The 19817-nt window shown below is 41.2% G+C and overlaps 2 long non-coding RNA genes across 3 annotated transcripts in view; both read left to right on the plus strand.

Moving 5' to 3' along the window:
- Nucleotides 1-5168: 5168 nt before the first annotated feature.
- LOC130283302 (uncharacterized) overlaps nt 5169-19817 on the plus strand; it is a 63907-nt gene continuing 49258 nt past the window's right edge. Inside the window, exons 1-3 of one of the 2 annotated variants that reach the window (XR_008846639.1) lie at nt 5169-5418; nt 6268-6445; nt 13062-13451. This is a non-coding gene — a long non-coding RNA (uncharacterized LOC130283302). Of the gene's footprint in view, nt 5419-6267; nt 6446-7749; nt 9043-13061; nt 13452-19817 lie in introns of those variants that run through there. The other variant, XR_008846638.1, reaches the window with a different exon arrangement.
- LOC130283303 (uncharacterized) overlaps nt 14258-19817 on the plus strand; it is a 42397-nt gene continuing 36837 nt past the window's right edge. Inside the window, exon 1 of the long non-coding RNA XR_008846641.1 lies at nt 14258-14325. This is a non-coding gene — a long non-coding RNA (uncharacterized LOC130283303). The remainder of the gene's footprint in view (nt 14326-19817) is intronic.

Raw genomic sequence — 19817 nt, forward strand, 5'->3', positions numbered from 1 at the left:
TACAGTCTTGTATAGATGAGTAGGGTCTATCACTCAGCCAGATATGCCATTAAACTGTTTTGCACAATAAAATGTGGTTTATTGTGAGACACCAGCCTCAGGCTTAATGCAGATTCCCAAGTAGGTTCACCCATAGCCTGGTGTCTGACATGGCAAAAAAAAATCAATTTTTTTTGGCTAAAATGTGCTGTGGCTAGATGGTAATAAAAACACTACATTCATCAAGCACTCAGAGAAGATCAGGGGACTGGACGGAGCTGAATGGAAGCTGCGGGGGGTCAGGGCTAGGTAAGTATCGTTTTTTTTTCTATTTTGTTCCAGCATCTTATAATTTTTTAGGAACCCTTGTACTAGCTCACCCTAACCCTCCGCCCCACCCATCAGCCATAACATGTTATTTTTTAAATCTCAATATATTTTTGGCTGACATTTTTGGGAAATTTATGAGTCATCTGAACTAATAAAATTCATGGTCACTGAATCAAGCAAGAAGATATATAATCCTTTATATTAGGGTTCAGATTTTAAATTGTCAATAATAATTATATATTTTTTTTCAAAATGGTTCTGAATTAATTTTTTTTTCCTTTTTAAAATTTATTTATAACTTTCACAGAAAAGGACTTGATAAAAATGTAAGTTTAAGATAAACAGATCCAGGATAATTTGCTCATGTAATTTCCCTTTATACAGAATTCTCAGGACAAACCTATGTGCAGCTCGAATGCATTAGAAGAAGAAAGAAATGTATACAGCGGCTCGTGAAAAAAGGTAATAAATCACAGTTCAATAATGGGCGGAAAGTATGGATCAAATCTTCAGGAAACCACTTGTTGACATAGTGACAAATGGCCGAACACGTGCGAAAGTCATTTAATTGGTGACCAAACACAGGGCCACCATTTGCTTCACTTTTTGTAATTAAGAAAGAAAAGAAATAACAATTCAACCCAAAAAACTAACAAATACTTTTCGTTTTACTTTTTTTTTAAACCTTACAAAGTCCTCGCTAATTCTTCTAATAGCGTAACATTATCTCATCCGCATGAACAGCGGGAAGGATAGTCGATATCTCACAGCAATAATCATTGGAAGGAAACACAACAAGGTCTTGTTCACAATGACATTTCTTTCTTTAGGATATTTTGGATCTTTAAATAAAAAAAGAGTAAATCGCATCAAATGGGAACTAATTTTGCCATCTGTCCCAATATGTTCTCCAAGGAATTTATATTTCCTCTTTTTGTTTTACCGTAAAATTTGTCATCAAAAGAAAAAGGATTAATTCTTTTTTTTCCCAATTTCCCAAGATGCGTCAGTTTTCAGTTCTATGTATGTATGTATGTGTGTGTAAATATATATATATATATATATATATATATATATATAAAACAAATGATTAAGAAAAAAAAATAATAAATATACATACATGTATATATGTATTTTTATTTATTTATTTACTTATTTATTTTTATTTATTTTATCTTTTTGTATGGCACTTTTTTATATTAATAAATCCCAATGTGTTTGTGATGTGATTTTGTTTTTAACCCTTTGAGTTAACACACTACAAAATAAGCTTTATGTTTTTACAAAAATACGTCCGTAAAATTGAGTTTACAAAACAGCAGTTTTTTTTTTTTTGCAAAATAATGTATTAAAGTTTATGGAAAAGTAGTTGTTAGTCCACACCTTGTATATAAAAACATCCATAATTCTGACCAAAAATGAACATACCCTTAAAAGGACACTATATAAATAATAACAACAAAAATCACATATAATTTTTATTATTATTACTAGCTCATTACCTGGCGTTGCCCAGTTTTTCCTTCCTAATCCTTGTTGGGGAGGAAAATCAACAAAGGAGGAAGCTTTTGACTTCATATCCCGTCCTCATATATTGTTGTCATATCCCTTCCCCATATACCGTCCTCATATCTCAACCTCATATCCCATCCTCATATCCTGACCTCATATCCTGTCCTCATAGCCCATCATCCTATCCAGTCATCATATCTCAACCTCCTATCCTGCCCTCATATCCCGACCTCCTATCTCGACCTCATATCCTGTCATCATATCCCGTCCTTATATCCCATCCTCCTATCTCGACCTCATATCCCGTCCTCATATCCCATCCTCATATCTAGACCTCCTATCCCATCCTCATATTTCGTCCTCATATCCCGACCTCATATCCCGACCTCTTATCCCGACCTTCTATCTCTACCCCATATCCCATCCTCATATCCTGTCCTCCTATCCCTACCTCCTATTCCGACCTCCTATCCCGACCTCATATCCCGACCTCCTGTCCCGACCCCATATCCCAACCCCATATCCCGACCCCATATCCCAACCCCATATCCCGACCCCATATCCCAACCCCATATCCCGACCTCATATCCCAACCCCATATCCCAACCCCATATCCCTTTTCATCTTTGTGAGATGGGGTGTGGCTTGCAAGCAGGATTGACACATTCACCAAGAGATGCAGAGCGGAGCTTGTGGAGTAAAGTACACTTGCATGGGACTTAAAATAAAAACCCATCTTTTATATAAGGGTGTGGGTAAGGGTTAATTTAACTATCCTACATTTTTATTTGACATATAAGTAATATCTCCAGCCGTACAGAAGTTATGCGGGAACATACAATTCCCATTGATTTGCATTGGACTTTAAACAAAAACCCAACCCTCACAAATGGGGGTAGTAAAGGGTTAAATTAACTATCCTATATTCTTAGTGGACATATAAGTAACATGTGACCAAGTATTATCGAAATATCTCCAACTGTTTGGAAGTTATGCAGTTTGGAAGTTACATATATTTCCCATAGACTTGTATGTGACTTTAAACATAAACCCCGCCCCTGGCAAATGGGGGGGATTAAGGGTTAAATTACCTATCCTATGTTTGTTGTTGACATATAAGTAACATGTGGCCAACTTTCATGTTAATATCTTTAGCCGTTTAGACGTGATGCTGGAACATACACACACATACATACACACACATACACACACATACACACACACGCACATACACACACATACACACACACACACATACACACACACATACACACACACGCACATACACACACACACACACACATACATATACACATTGGGGTTTATTTACTAATAGTGGAGTGTAGATTTCTTTGTGGGTTTAGATTTCCGACTGGTATTTTCCCAAGGTATTTACTAAGGTTTCCCTACATTTTGCACTTTTCCCTACGTTTTGCTTTTTTGTACAACTCGGGTTTTCCTCAGCTCAAATACACCACTTTTTCTGTGGAAACCATAGTAAATATGTTGGGATTTTCAAAACTTTGTCGGGACCACACTCACTTTATCCCGTGGTCACGCCCCCTTTTTGGGTTTTTCTTGTAAAATGGAGGGTTTCGTTTTTTTGGTCGCAAATTGTGTCGCAAGGGACTTGCGACACAATTTGGGCGCAAAACCCGACAAAAAAGAGTCGGGATCACGTTAGTAAATAAACCCCATTGAGTTTTATGTATATAGATTATTATTATTATTATTATTATTATTAAAAGTGGCTTTCTTGTTTAGAAAAAAATTGGCAGGCCTGGGGAAACAAAAACATTTAAGCTATGTTTACACAGCAGAATTCCACCAAAAAAATTCCGCTCGGAAATTCAGCTGTGGAATTCCGCTCCATTGATTTCAGTGGGATTCTGCGTCGCTGTGCAGAATTTCTGCGGCAGCAACATGTAGATTCTTTTTGTGGATTCTGCTCATAAATGCATTACCGTCTATAAGACAGTGCATTGTTGAGTGGTCCTAGCCCCACTGAAACATTCAAATGGGCGGAATGTTTTGCTCTTGTGTTTTTGCCGTGTGAGCACGGCCTTATACTTACCTCACCTATTGCAGTTTGCACTTCCTCTTGAAAGTGGCATTGAGTCATTGAGGACACTTTCTGACCATAAATTCCAATTCTGTTTTGCACTCCCTAACTATTCAGTCAGGATTAGTGTTGCTCACGAATATTCGCAATTCGAATATTATTCGCGAATATCGCATATTCGCGAATTCGCGAATTTCGCGAATATAGCGCTATATATTCGTAATTACGAATATTCGTTTTTTAATTTATTTTTTTTTTTCACAGTACACATCACAGTGATCATCCCTCTCTGCTTCCAGCTTGTGTGGTGTAAAGAATACTACTGTGTGAGACTGGCGTGCGCAAATTCGCATATGCGAAAATTAGCATATGCTAATTTTCGCATATGCGCATTTTCGCGTATGCTAATTTTGTATATGCTAATATTCACATATGTTAATTTTCGCATACGCGAATTTACGCATATGCGAAAATAAAACGAGAATATAACGAATATGCGAATATTCGCGAATATATGGCGAATATTCGTCCATATATTCGCGAATATTCGCGAATTCGAATATGGCCTATGCCGCTCAACACTAGTCAGGATGTGATTTCTGCAGTTTCTCTTGTAAGGGTATGTTCACATTACATAATTCCCTTGGAATTCGGAAAACGGAATTACGTGCTGTGAACAGAAACATCAGTGTGAATGGGTTTCAGCGAGACCAGTTCACACTGCAGAATTTCAGCGGCAGACAATTCCGCCGCTGAAATTGTTCTGCGCAAAGAAAGAAAATGTCCATTCTTTGCACGGAAGTCCACGAACACTGCATAGCCTATCAATGGTGACGGCGCAGTGCCACGTGGTCCCACCACCGAAGTATTGAGGCGGCAGCCGCCAGAATGGAATCTCCCCTGCGGAATTCTGCGAGCAGAGATTCCGTTCATAATCTGTAGTGTGAACATACCCTAATAGGGGGCCCTCTTTGCCTCATGGCCACCAGCTCTGACATCGTGATAACAGACCCAATCGTTTAATACTGCCAGCCCTAGGCCAGACCTAACAAAGTCCTGTTTGGGTGTTGAAAGGGTTTTCTTAATTTACTTCACCTATTGGTAGGGTTGCCACCTGACCGGTATTTTACCGGCACAGATTCTATTTTGGTCACCTTGCCGGCAATGCAATTGCCTGTATTTATCCAACAATCCTCCAACTACTGTAATGTTGCACCATAACCTATACCAGTGTTTCCAAACCAGAGTGCCTCCAGCTGTTGCAAAACTACAACTCCAGGAGCAGTTGAAGGATGGCGGAGGCGGTCCAGGAGAAGTTGGAGGTGGTCCAGTAGCTAACAAGTGGTCCAGGAGAGGATGGAGGCTGGCAGAGGCAGTCCAGGAGTAGTTGGAGGCAGTCCAGGAGAGGATGGAGGTGCACAGAGGTCAACGTCACGTCCTGATGTGACGTCATCAGGCTGCGCCTTGAAGGAGTTCTGACACATGCTGCGGATGGCGCCATTGCGGCTATAGACGCAGGGCACCAGATTTATAAGGTAAGTAAAATCTAATGCTAATATTGTTGTTTGATTATTATTTTCTTAACAGGGAATGGGGTCTTGTGCAAAAAGGGCATGGGGTCTTGTGAAGGAGGGGCATGGAGTCTTGTGAAGGGGGGTCATGGGGTCTTGTGAAGGGGGGCATGGGGTCTTGTGTGAAGGGGGGCATGGGGTCTTGTTTGAAGGGGCATGGGGTCATGTCTGAAGGGGGCATGGGGTCTTGTGAAGGGGGGTCATGGGGTCTTGTGAAGGGGGTCATGGGGTCTTGTGAAGGGGGTCATGGGGTCTTGTGCAGGGGGGGCATGGGGTCTTGTGTAGGGTGGGCATGGGGTCTTGTGCAAAGGGGGCATGGGGTCTTGTGCAGGGATGGCATGGGGTCTTGTGCAGGGGAGTTGGGATCTTGATACATATAGTAAAGTTTGATATTTTTTTTTTGATGCGGTCCACATAAACTTAAACCTTGTTTTTTTGGCCCATGTTAGCCATTGAGTTTGACATGCTTGGCAGGGAAACCTGTGTAGAGGAAAAGTTGCCCAGTTGCCCATAGCAACCAGTAAGATTTCATTTTTCATTGTTAACAAGGCCTCTGACAAAATGAAATAAGCGATCTGATTGGTTGCTATGGGCAACTGGGCAACTTTTCCTCTGGACGGGTTTTCATAACCCCGAATAGCGCTTACCCCCAAAGAAAAGAAAAGTGTTAACACTGCTATAATGTTAATCCAATGAAGTAATAAAGAGGGGAAACAGAATAAACTTTTCAATGCTTAGTTAAATCCGCAATGAATACCAAATGAATATTACCCACAAATCACCAGGTTGCTTTCCTTTTTTTTTTTTACCTAGTGAACTTAATTAAAAAAAGAGGAAAAGATCAGTATTCCGAGCAGGCGTCCCGGTGATTCACGGTGTAATGCCGCCTGTCGCCTAATTGAGATGGAAAAGAAGAATGGATCATGTGAGAGAGAACCGCAGCCCTGCTCGGCATTTTGTCATCTGTGGGAATAGGCAGGATGTGTCCAAGGTAAAGAATAGTCAGTTACTAGGACTGCGATTATATACATCAATCTGCGCTATATCTAACCGAGGACCGCGTGTTCACGTCCACCAGGACAAGCTCAGATTTTATATCATAGAATGGAATTATGATTTCTTACCTTTATATAATTCAGGTGAATAAGAATAGCTTCATTGTCAATCTATCTATCTAACATTATACTGTATATGTATCTCATATCTCTCTATCTCATATCTATTTTTCTTTCTTTCTTTTTTCCTATCTTTCTTTCTCTTATCTATCTATCTAAAATTCCAAAGAAGCAGCACATCCGCCAGGTAGCAGTCATAGGAGACTTGGTTAGGGACCCCAACTTCAATAGAGTAGAAAAAAAACGTGCAACACTAAAAGTGTCTTTAGTGCAAAAAAAGAAATACAAAAAAATGCAACATTTCGGTAGCCTGAAGACGGTATCACTTTTTTTTGCACTAAACACACTAGACACTTTTAGTGTGCTGCATTTACTCTATCTAATATATATTTAACTTTTTATCTATCTATTTATCTATCTATCTCATATCTATCTATCTATCTATCTATCTATATCTTATCTATTTATCTTTCTTTCTTACTTTCTTTCTCTCATCTATCTATCTATCTATCTCTATCTATCTATCTATCTATCTATCTATCTCATATCTATCTATCTATCTATCTATCTATCTATATCTTATCTATTTATCTTTCTTTCTTACTTTCTCCTATCTATCTATCTATCTATCTATCTCATATCTGTCTATTTCTTATCTATCTATCTATCTATCTATCTATCTATTTCTTATCTGTCTATCTATCTAGCTATTTCTTATCTAACTTTTTATCTATCTATCTATCTACTTCCTATCTATTTATCTATCTATCTTCCTTTCTTTCTTTTTTCTTTCTTTTTCTTTCTTTCTTTCATTCTTTCTTTCTTTCTTTCTAACTCATATCTATCTATCTATCTATCTCATATCTATCTATCTGTTATCTATCTATCTTTAGAGCTGAAACACTACTAGGCCTCATACCTTACAGTAAGGTTATGCTGTAAGAATCCCTCACATTGGTCTATTTCATTATTCGAATCATACTAATATATATATATATATATATATATATATATATATATATATATATATATAAATATATGTATGTATATATATATATTCCAGTATTCTAGATAGACAGCAAACCATGAGGCTATTCTATTGTTGCTGAATAATATTTCATTGCTCCATTAAAAAAAAAAAAAAAAAAAAAAAATATCCCCTTTGTGGGTGACAATTTTAAATGTATTTATTATTAAACAATTATCGGTACTTCAGCCAGTTCAGACCTTCATTTCACCAGGCAACCTGAAATTATCATGACTTATTCTGAGTGCATATTTGACATAATTTAGCTTAATGGCGGCTTAATAAGATGTTTCTGTTAAAGCAAAAAAAGAAAAAAAAAATCAGATTTGTTTTATTCTCCTTATTTCTTTGGCCATGCACAGACTCTGCTGCTTCCCCTGGGGGTATTCCAGTTATTTCCCCACGGGCAGAACTCCGACTTTACACACAAAAAAAGACCATTTAACACAAAAATGACTCCCATCCACCCACACAAAGCCCTCGACATTTCGTATGGAGGGTACCCGGGCTACACAGATTGGTAATTGTACAGGAGTCAAATGCCTTCATAGTTATAATGTCAAGTATACAGGAATAGCAACAAGATCCAGATGGGGAAGGCGATCTTCTTGACGGGTGTTCTGCTGAAATTGAGAAAATTGTGATAATGTCACTTTAAGGCCGGTTACATTCGCAAAGTAAATGCATTTGCAGGGCAATTTTCTAGGAACCGAGCGGCGCTGTTCCTTTAAATGGAACTTGATCTTTGGTTCTTTGAAGCCGGGAGGACGTAGACAGTCTTTCCTTGCATTTCTGTTTGTCTGTTTGTGGCAATGAGGGGCATCTGGAAGAAACCGAGAGGCTGGCGGACGGCATGTTTGTGTCATGGCTGGAGGCCTGGTTGGGAAAGCTACAATGTGACTACCACCATAGATAAAGGGGACGTTCACTGTAAACAAGGTTCCACCGCTTCATTAAAGTGTTTAGAAGAAAGATCAAAGTCTGAAGAAAGTTCTTTGTAACCGAGCACATTTGTGAAGACTAAGACATCTGCTTCTCTGTCCTAGACAACGTGACCTCTGTTCCGGCTTAGTGGAACAGAACTGATACTGTATGTAACGAAAATGAGTAGATTCTAGGATGTTCCAATATATGTTCTGTATTAATCCCTTTTCAAGATCTCTGCTTTCTGTCATTTGTTGGAGGCCTTCATTGTTATGTCTCAGTAGATAAGAATCGGTCCCGGTGTCCTTGGAGGTCACTCAGATGTCCTTGGAGGTCATTCAGATGTCCTTGGAGGTCACTCAGATGTCCTTGGAGGTCAATCAGATGTCCTTGGAGGTCATTCAGATGTCCTTGGAGGTCACTCAGATGTCCTTGGAGGTCACTAAGATGTCCTTGGAGGTCACTCAGATGCTCGGCTTATCACAACACACATCGATGATAAGTGTCCCATAGACCGTGCAGGTGCGGTAAGCTAGATTTGAGTTTCCTTTATGCCTACAATCCAATGGACTTTCTTAAAATGTCATCCATATACATTGTGGTTCCCAGCAGAGGAACCCAGGAACCAAAACTTAAAGGGGTACTCTGCATAGCAAAAATGATTCATACTTTGTCCCTGCATGGCCAGACCAACTGTATTGTTATATACACTTATTACCTGTACTAGGGCATTTTCCCTGTTAAAATATACTGTGCCAGTCAGGAATGAAGAAAGAACTGACATCCTCTGTCCACTTTGTCTTCTCCCCCCAACTTCCCAACCCAATGGAGATCAAGATCATGTGACACTTTGTCCTGGCTTTTAGCACCCTCGCCTTGTAAGCCACACCCCTTTCTAACATCGTCCAACTAAGCCACCTTCTCTCTATCATACCTCATCAAGCCACATCCCCTTCTGACATTATAGTGTCATGCCACGTCCCCATTCTACTTGTCTTGGCTGTGAAGACTGCTGGGAAATGTAGTTTTAATAGGCTGTGCAGGAGGAAGGAGCAGACATATCAAGGGTTTTGATCAGACAGGGTCTTGGTGCTATGACCCTCACCGATTCCTAGATCGGGCCAGTAGAAGAACGCAGCTGGGTCCTTCACACTCCAGTCCAGCTTGTTGCAGAAGACGAGATTCATAGACTTTCAATAGAGCATGTCTCCTGCAACGGGTTGGATGGAGCAATGAGCCAGAGAGTAATATGCTCCTCTGTGCAGTTCTCTAGGTTCTATCTTATGGGGGTCTCAACTGATTAAAACTTTTGACATCCTGTAGGTAACAGGAATTCAGCTGACCCAGGGCTGACATCCTGTTCTGACACATTAAACACAGTAATATGTCTGTGTGACATATCAAAAGACAATAATGCTTTAATGTAGCCATACACATAATGTTGTGGCCCAGTGCGGGAGGTGTTACCCTGTGCTCCTGCTGTCCTGTCAAGCAGCCTTCTACAGCGTCCCCAAGGCCCCCTGCACTTGTTTCCCCATTGTAAATATGTTTTACCATGTAAAGTGTTATACTGTATAATATAATGTTGCTTTAAGAGTTATACCATGTGATATGTCATGTGATTGTTACCCAGGAGGTATCAGTGACCAGGTGACCCCAAGAGTGACCTATGGGCCCCCTGCTAGTCTCCCCCATATAAGCCCCCGGTGGAGCTTCTCTCTCTTTGAGCTCTGCTCTTCTGCTGAGGTCCAGTGCAGTCCTGTCTAGTGTGTGTGTCCAGAGTGTTGGAGACCTCAAAGTCCAGTCCTGCAGCCACCATCAAGTCAAGTAAGATAAAGTCACAGCTTTATGAGTCAAGTCAGTCCCTTTCATCTGTCAAGTCAGTGTGGTCTGCATTCAATTGTCCAGCCCTACCACAAGTCCCAGCAAGCCCTTAAGGTCTCTACATCACTGGTCACCTCCTTGGGCCCTGGCTGAACTGTATAGACCAGTGGTCTTCAACCTGCGGACCTCCAGATGTTGCAAAACTACAACTCCCATCATGCCCGGACAGCCGTTGGCTGTCCGGGCATGCTGGGAGTTGTAGTTTTGCAACATCTGGAGGTCCGCAGGTTGAAGACCACTGGTATAGACTTTACCAACTGTCTACCCTCAGTAAAGCTACCATCGTCCGTAACTTGGCGTCAGAGTCTTTATTGCCCCCTGTGCCTAGCCCAGGATCTAGCAGTATACCTTTGGGTTGCTATAGGCTAAACCACGCCCTGGCGTCACGAATGCAAAGGGTTAATGCCATCTGCCCCTAGGGTAACAACATCTGCCCTGCACCACACACACCCCACCACACATAAGCTATCCCTTCATGAGTGTTCATGTGTTCTGCCAGACTCTACCGAAGGAGGGTTACCTCCCCAAAAAAAGAAAAAGTTTTAAGCAGTTGAAATTAAACATGACTGATCCTTCTCTACCCCAACATCAAGGCAATAGACCCCCATATACATTAGATTATGAGCTGGTCTATCTGCCTCATGGCTATGTGTACACACATGAGCACATATGATGCCTCCATGATTCTAATAGAGAATACATCCAAATTGGGATATGCATTGGTAATGCAGCAAAAACAGTACAGTACAGTACATTTCAATTACTATGCATGTCATTGACCTGGTAACCCATTTCTGACAAAAGCCAGCGGAATTTGAAAATAAATTAAAAAGCATTGCGCGAATGCGTGTGTTAGCCAAAGTGTGCCTCCAGCTGTTGCAAAACTACAACTCCTAGCATGCCCAGACAGCCGCATGCTGGGTGGGTGTTGTAGTTTTGCAACAGCTGGAGGCACCCTAGTAACAGTAAAACAATAACTAACAGTCAGAAACAGTGTAGCGCAAGGAACAATAAAAAAATTAGAAAGAATTCTTTACTTTCGTTTTTTTACCGCATGCATTCAGTAAATAATTAATGCATTTGTTTTCGGATAACGAATGCATTCGTTTTTTTTTTACCGCATGCATTCGGAGAATAACGAATGCATTTGTTATGTTGCTATTCTTTTTATCGATGCTATTCGGAAATATTCAAAAAATATTTTCGTGCATTCGGAACGGCCCGAATGCACGAAAACGGCAAAATTCGGTAAATTTGACATCCGTGCCGAACCGAATTGCACATGTCTAGTTTATTTCTGTGGGTCAAAAGCATTATATAGAACAGAGAAAGTCTATGCTGCTGATATGGAGCTTGGGAGGATGGTGGCCCACTTCTTGTTGGTATTGTCCCCTTTGCTTTTGAGTGGCCGTAACCTGGGCAGGATTCGATGTCTAGAGAAACTGGATCGTTAGGAAACAAGAGGGTGCAAAGAGACTCAATGGTCATGGAAAGGGTTTAAAGAGGAAACAAGCTCCAGGCCCTTCTGCCTTTGATAGCAAAATCCAAAACCATAATGGAAGACCAGCTTTGCTATGGGGCTTCCTATTCCCTATGTGCATTGTCTTATGAGCTGGCCATACACTTTAGTTGTCAGCCAAACACTTGTTCAACCCACAACTATCTTACTCAATCGCCACATGTATAGGTAGGTTGGGCACAATGGCTATTGCTAGCCTTCTCTGGAAAATCTATATTTAACAGATAACAATAGAGCAGGGCAGTTAAAAACCCCAAATACCCGACTCTTCTCTTTTCCCTGCCATCTGCCGTAAATTGGCAGGTTCTGCCAACTTTCCTATGTACACAGATGACCTCTTGCCCACTTTGACTAGCAATCTGTAAATTTTTTAAGGAAATCTATTCTGTAAGACTCCAAGGATATTATTCAACCGATGGGTTCATTGATCCCAGTGACATAATTTCTCACCTGTCAGGTTTTAAAGAGCATTTATTATCTCGTCTGATGTGTCTGTTTTATTAAATATTTACATTCTCCATAACTAATAATGCTACAGTATATTTTTTAATACTTTTTAAGTGCACCTGTCACGTAAAAAAAAATAAAAAAATAATTTACATATTCTAGAGACAGAGTCAATAGTTTTTAGCGGTTGAGGTCAAGTTTTAAGCAGTTGAGATCCTGACATTGCTAGAACGGTAGGAAGAGAAATGTGATTCCGTGCACTTCTCAACCCACCTTGTGCTTATGGGAGAGGGTCTTAACATTTTGAGGGCGTTTTGGCCATGTTACACCGAGTAGGGAAAGTATGCGCTGGGCACGCACTTCTACAAACTCATTATGGTGATCGGTTGGGGTCTGATCACTCAGACCCTGACCAATTAAAACATTTGGTTTGTCTCTATAACATGTATAAAAAAAAATTGGTGACAGTGCCCATTTAAAGTATTCATTATCACCCCAGAAATACATTGCCAATTGGGTGTAACCATTCCTATAAAACGCTGACAATATCCAACTGATTTTATTTATTGAGTGAAATTGTTGTTTTATTTATACATTTCCAGGAACAATAATAATAATAATAATAATAATATTAACAATAATTGAAATAATAATAATAATAATAATGATTTTCAGAAATGTTTTCTTTTAGGTCAGGAGAGATGACAGGTCCTCTTCAACACCTACAAATCGCACATGCATGAAACGTCTATTGAACTCTCCGGCATTCTCTTTCATTTGAAGACGAGAGATTCGGCACTACACCACGTCGGCTTAAATAACTTTAAAAAAAAAAAAAAAGCTTTCTTATTATTTCAGCTTTTTTTTCTCTTTAATTTTCAAAATCATCTGTCTTGAAATAAATAGATTGAACACCGTCTGCGATGAATTCCTGGCTTGTTAATTAACCACTTTGCTGCTGCCAAGGCGAGGAAGCCATGCAGAACCGACTCTCCAAGTAGTGAAAGATTAAAACGACTTGTTAAAAGATGTGTGAAGTAGAGGAAAGAGGAGAAATTTCAAAGAGGCAGGAAAGAGTCTGGTAAGTAATTTCATTTTATTAGACACCTCTCCTCGTAAGTGACTATGCTCTATGTGCAAAGCAAATCCCAGAACCTTAGGAGATTAATTCTGAAGGAGGCACACGGGGGTCAAAGTGTACGCAAGTATGTGCCTAATCTTGGAGACATCAGGCTATTCTCTCACAGCAATTAAGCAGGGGTCTAGGGTTTCATCCGTAGCGTATTTAAGAACAGGATACAATTTAACACAAATGTATTAATATCTTTACTGAGGTAAATTGCTCAGGAAATAAACAGTTTGCTCTTCTAAATTAGAAAAGGGGGAAGAAAAATCTAGAAAGTGAAATTCGTCAATGCATCACTGGTTAAAGGAATACTCTGGGCTAAACTGATACTTTGGTTTAGGCTTTTGGTGTTTTTTTTTTTTTAAAGATTTGCGTCAGGCTCCTCCCCCTCAGGCTTTACACTAGGCATGAATCAGTGTACTTTTAACCCCTTAATGGTGTAGTGTGGAACAGGCTCAGGAGCATTACTTCCAAGCAGCTAGAGATATTTTGATTACACTTAGTAAATATGTTTCTTTTATGTCAAATAAAAAATAAAGTAGAGTTAAAGGAATTCTGTCATTCGTGTCCCCTGCAATAACCTGTCGGTACTTACCTTGTCCTGTGCCGTGCTGTTGTTCTCTGGCAATCCTCTTTGGTATCTTCAGCTCTGGGCCCGACTTGGAGCATGGGCGGAGCTTAGTGACATCACCGCTGCATTCTCTGCTGGGTCCCACTGCTAGCAAACAGCAGCTGTGATGTCACTAAGCTCCGCCTATGGTCAAGTCGGGCCCAGAGCATAAGATACCAAAGAGGATTGCCGGAGAACGACAGTATGGAACGGGACAAGGTAAGTACCGTTGTCATCAGTGTCACCTGCACTACCTGTCTGTACCATTCATGATTCATGACTCATGATGAAATATGATTTTACTGTCCGGTAGATGGGTGCAGAGAATAGTTAGTGTGGGGACAGAGAGAGGGGAGAGAAGACATATTGTGGGCTGAGAGAAGGGTGAGAGGGAAGAAAATACATCTATGTGAGGGCAGGGAGAGGGCATGAAAGCCCTCCTGCAGTGAGGAGTGCAAGGAGGATGAGCAGCCTGATGGGGCTTCAGGAGGCTGCGAAAGCTGGGTGGCACACAGAATGCGTGCCAACCAACATTCCCAATCTCTTGCCTGATGTTTCAGCCAAATGAAGACCAGAACACCTACGCAGAAGAAAGCTAAACTGCAGGGGGATAAGGGGAGCAATCATGGTGTGTGAAGGATTGGATGAACGTGATATCACTGATCAGTCAAATAAGACTAATGAAGAGAACAATAACTGGAAGCACCCAAACAAAAACCTGAAGCAATCTATAGGATGTACGGAGAGCAAAAACGAGAAATCACAGTAGTTCAAAAAATATCTGTGATAAGTGGTGGTGCAAAGGAATAAAAGAGTCAATAATGGAACAACAAAAAGAAAAGATCCAGCAACTCACCGCAACCATCACTAAGTAAATAGCTGCCGCCATGGATGTCCGGGATCTTGTGGGAAGCTCAGAGGCTACAAACCGGTGAGTTTCGTGCAATTAGCACTTCTTCCAGCCCCATACCGGTGAGTTTTGTGCAATTAGCATGAAACTCACCTGTTTTTAGCCTCTGAGCTTCTCGCAAGATCCTGGACATCCATGGAGGCAGCTATTTACTTAGTGATGGTTGCAGTGAGTTGCTGGATCTTTTCTTTTTGTTGTTCCATCACTGATCAGTCACCAATCTACGTTGGCCAAGGAGATGATGCTGGAGGTTTTTTTGTCTGGGCTTTTCTAATGAAAAATATAAAGATGAAGCATGAAGAAAATCATCACATTTTCCTATTATTATGGTATGAGGCTGCAGGTCACATAATGGGCCAGAGGAGATGTTCATCATTTCCTCAACAGTCAATGCAAAGGGGGGTCATAGAGATGTTGGTAACTCTTCCTTTTAAATCATTAGAAAACAGATGTTTGAGAAATGTGTCAGGAGGTCAGGATGTTATCCTGTTCTATATATATATATATATATATATATATGTATATATATATATATATATATATATATATATATATATATACATATATATATATAGTAGAATAAAGCATCCCGCAGCACTCCAATAGTGATCAAAAAAGGTTTATTTCCTCATGGCAAGATACAACGTTTCGACCGTCACCACGGTCTATTTCATGCTTGAAAAAGACCGTGGTGACGGTCGAAACGTTGTATCTTACCATGAGGAAATAAACCTTATTTGATCACTATTGGAGTGCTGCGGGACGCTTTATTCTACTATACATCACTGCTGCTGCACCCGCTACACCTTTGCATCCCTGGTGTGCTGCTCCTCCTTGCTATCTGGACATATATATATATATATATATATATATATATATATATACATTATTTTATGTAATATGATTTGTGTACTTGGTATTAAGTATCTCATTAAGTGACCATTCTCCCAGTTTGGGGATCCCATCATTTTGGGACGTGTTTGTCGTTTACAAATATTCTTCTACCCATTAGTGCCGTTCACCTTTCCTGGTCCGGTCTAATGCCAGGAAACTTTGCTAAATAACCTGCTTAAGCTCCACTTCTCTGTCTCCCAATCTCCTCTTATAGTCAGTAAATTAAACTGCTGCAAAACCACAGTCAATAAATTATTATCTCAAGTGGCTGAGAAATGTAAGCCGAACACAACACAATGCAAAGAGGAGCAGGCGGCACCGTGATGCTGCATGGGAGATAATGCTGAGCAGATCATAATGGGCTCGGTTACTGGAAGGAGCTCGCACCTCTCCAACATAGGATTATGTCACCTACTGGCCCAGATTTATCAAACTGTGTGAGAGAAAAAGTGAGAGATTTTCCCACAACAACCAATCACAGCTCAGCTTTTACTTTACCTGAGCTCGTTAGCTGAGCTGTGATTGGTTGCTGTGGAAAAATCTCTCCACTTTTTCTCACCCAGATAAATCTGGGCCATTATGTAATAACCCCTTAGGGACTATTTTCACCTTAAGGGTGCGTTCACACGTCCGTATTTTTGCTGCAGCTCTTCTGCAGATTTGCTTCAGCAGATTTTTCTGCCCATTGAAGTCAATGGGCAGCAAAATCTGCAGTAGCAAATCTGCAACAGATCTGCAGCAAAAATACGCACATGTGAACGCACCCTAAAAGGGCACTACCGTGCTGACAACTTATCCCCTATCTAAAGGATAGGGGATAAGTTGCCTGATCGCGCGGGGTCCCGCCGCTGGGGACCCCCGCGATCTCGCAGGCAGCACCCCGCTCTCATCAGGCCCCAGAGCGAACATCCGCTCCGGGGCTGATGACGGGGCTGGTGATCATGACGTCACGGCTCCGCCCAATATGATGTCACACTCCGCCCCTCAATGCAAGTCTATGGCAGGGGGCGAGACAGCTGTCTCGTCCCCTGCCATAGACTTACATTGAGGGGGTGGAGCGTGACATCATATTGGGCGGAGCCGTGATGTCACGATACTCCGGCCTCATGATCGGCAGTCATCAGACCCAGAGCGATGTTCCCTCCGGGGCCTGATGAGAGCGGGTTGCTGTGTGCGAGATCGCGGGGGTCCCCAGCGGCGGGACCCCGCACAATCAGGCAACTTATCCCCTATCCTTTAGATAGGGGATAAGTTGTCAGCACGGTAGTACTCCTTTAAAGGGGTTCTCCAGTGCTTACACATCTTATCCCCTATCAAAAGGATAGGGGATAAGATGCCTGATCGCGGGAGTCCCGCAGCAGGGGACACCCGCGATCATGCACGCGGCACCCCGTTTGTAATCCGTCCCCGGAGCGTGTTCGCTCCAGGTCTGATTATGGGCGACTACAGGGCCGGCGGCGTGTGACCTCACGCTCCGCCCCTCAATGCAAGCCGACGGGAGGGGGCGTGATAGCTATCACACCCCCTCCCGTCGGCTTGCATTGAGGGGCGGAGCGTGACATTACACGGGGGGCGGAGGCGTGACAACACACATTACACGGCCCTGTAGTCGCCCGTAATCAGACCCGGAGCAAACACGCTCCGGGGAATGATTACAAACGGGGTGCCGCGTGCATGATCGCAGGCGTCCCCAGCTGCGGGACTCCCGCGATCAGGCATCTTATCCCCTATCCTTTGGATAGGGGATAAGATGTGTAAGCACCGGAGAACCCCTTTAAGGACCCCTTTAAAATTTTCATTGTTTGCACCGTCATCTGTAGTTTTTATAGGTACCATTTTTGTTTTGATGGGACTTTTTGATTGCTTTTTATTAATATTTTGCATGGTACATGAAATGACCAAAAATGCACAATTTTGGACATTGGTATTTATTTACATGTATGCCATCGACTGTGTTGTTTAGCTAACCTAATATTTTAATAGTTCGAACATTTATGCATGCGGCGGTACCACATATGATTATTTTTATTCTTTATTACTATATTTTATTTAAAAACAGAAAAGGGGGTTGATTTAAACTTTTAATAGGTAAGGAAGGGGTAATGAACTTTTATAAAAAAAAAAAATGTTAACACTTTTTTTTTATTGCAAACACTGATCAGTGCTCTGCCATTGCAAAAGCATGGAGCGGTAGATCGCCGATCGGACAGTAGAGAGGCAGGTAAGGACCCGCCTGTCGTTCGGTAAGCTGATCGGGACATCGAGACTTTGTCGCGATAGTCCAGATCAGCTCCGCTAAGCTGCCGAGATTCTTTTACTTTAGTTTTAGACTCCGTCACGCCCCCTCCCATAGACATGAATGGAGGGGGCGTGGCATGATGTCAGGTCTCCAGTCCTGGAAACACAGAGGTTGGTGAGACTGGAGCAGCCCAGCATAGTATGCGGGTGCAGCGCAAAGATCGCGGGGGTCCCAGTGGCGGGTCACCTGCGATCAGACATATTATCCCCTATCCTTTGACCGGAATACTCCTTTAATGTGGCAGCAATGGACAAGAAATGTCATGCAGTAAACATCGTCTCTAACACGTGTCATACAAGGGTAACATTTCCAGCGTTCATCCCACACAACAATCCATTTTCTGAACAAATTGTATTTATATTTTTGCTGGGCCCGATCCTTTAGCATTTTTGTGCAGTTCCATGTTAATTGCTGCCATTATTGCTCCTCTCTTCATATCAGATCTATAGTACATTTCATCAGCAGGTTGAACTCTTGGCAGGTGCCAGTGTCGTCGGTGGCGATCAATATTTTTCATATACACTGTCAGGTTCGATTTTCTCTAAGGACACCAATTTGTAAACAAAACTAAACACAGTGACCTATTCAAAATGAAAATACCTGTGTTACGGCTTCAGTCAGGGCGATCGCGGAGAAGAACCGTTTACAAGTTAAAATTACGCTCAATTATTGACAATTACTTTTGCTAATTTAGTGTTTTCTTTATACTTTACTACAACTGTTTCTTTTTTTTTTTTTTTTTAAGGATCATTCTTACCGAAATATAACTGACATTGCAAAGAAGGTAGACAAGGTTTAAAGGGGTACTCCCAGGAATTTTTTCTTTTAAATCAACTGGTGCCAGAAAGTTAAACAGATTTGTAAATTACTTCTATTTATAAATCTTAATCCATCCAGTACTTATCAGCTGCTGTATGCTCCAGAGGAAGTTGCATAGTTCGTTTCTGGATGCGCACAGTGCTCTCTGCTGACACCTCTGTCCAAGTCAGGAACTGTCACAAGCAGGAGCAAATCCCCATAGCAAACTTTTCCTGCTCTGGACAGTTCCTGATACGGAAAGAGGTGTCAGCAGAGAGCACTATTGTCTGACTGGAGAGAGCTACACAACTTCCTGTAGAGTATACAACAGCTGATAAGTACTAGAAGGATTGATATTTTTAAACAGAAGTCATTTACAAATCTGTTTAACTTTGTGGTACTAGTTTATTTTATTTTATTTTAATGTTTTCCACTGGAGTACCCCTTTAAAGCCCATTTTTATATGGCTGGTTCACATTTTGTTCCAAAATCATGATAAACTTTCATCTGGAGTTTATGCCCAAAGTTTGGTGTTATAATAGAAAGCCTTTTTCTGTGGGATTTTCCCCCATATTGTGGAACATTTTATGGTTGGAGATCAATGTTTGGCCTGGTTCATAGTAGGTGTTTCAATATCTCCTAAAAATATTCAATGAGGTTTAGATCAGGTCTAGGTGAGCAGTTGACTTACACCAAACTCAGCAAACTATTTTAAGGATCTCACTGTCATGTCGAAAGGAATAGGACAAAACTATAAAGACTATGTAGACTAAATATGATTGTTCAGAATTTAACACTTTGGGACCCCCA

This window comes from Hyla sarda, chromosome 7, assembly GCF_029499605.1.
Source record: "Hyla sarda isolate aHylSar1 chromosome 7, aHylSar1.hap1, whole genome shotgun sequence".
Lineage (NCBI taxonomy): Eukaryota > Metazoa > Chordata > Amphibia > Anura > Hylidae > Hyla > Hyla sarda.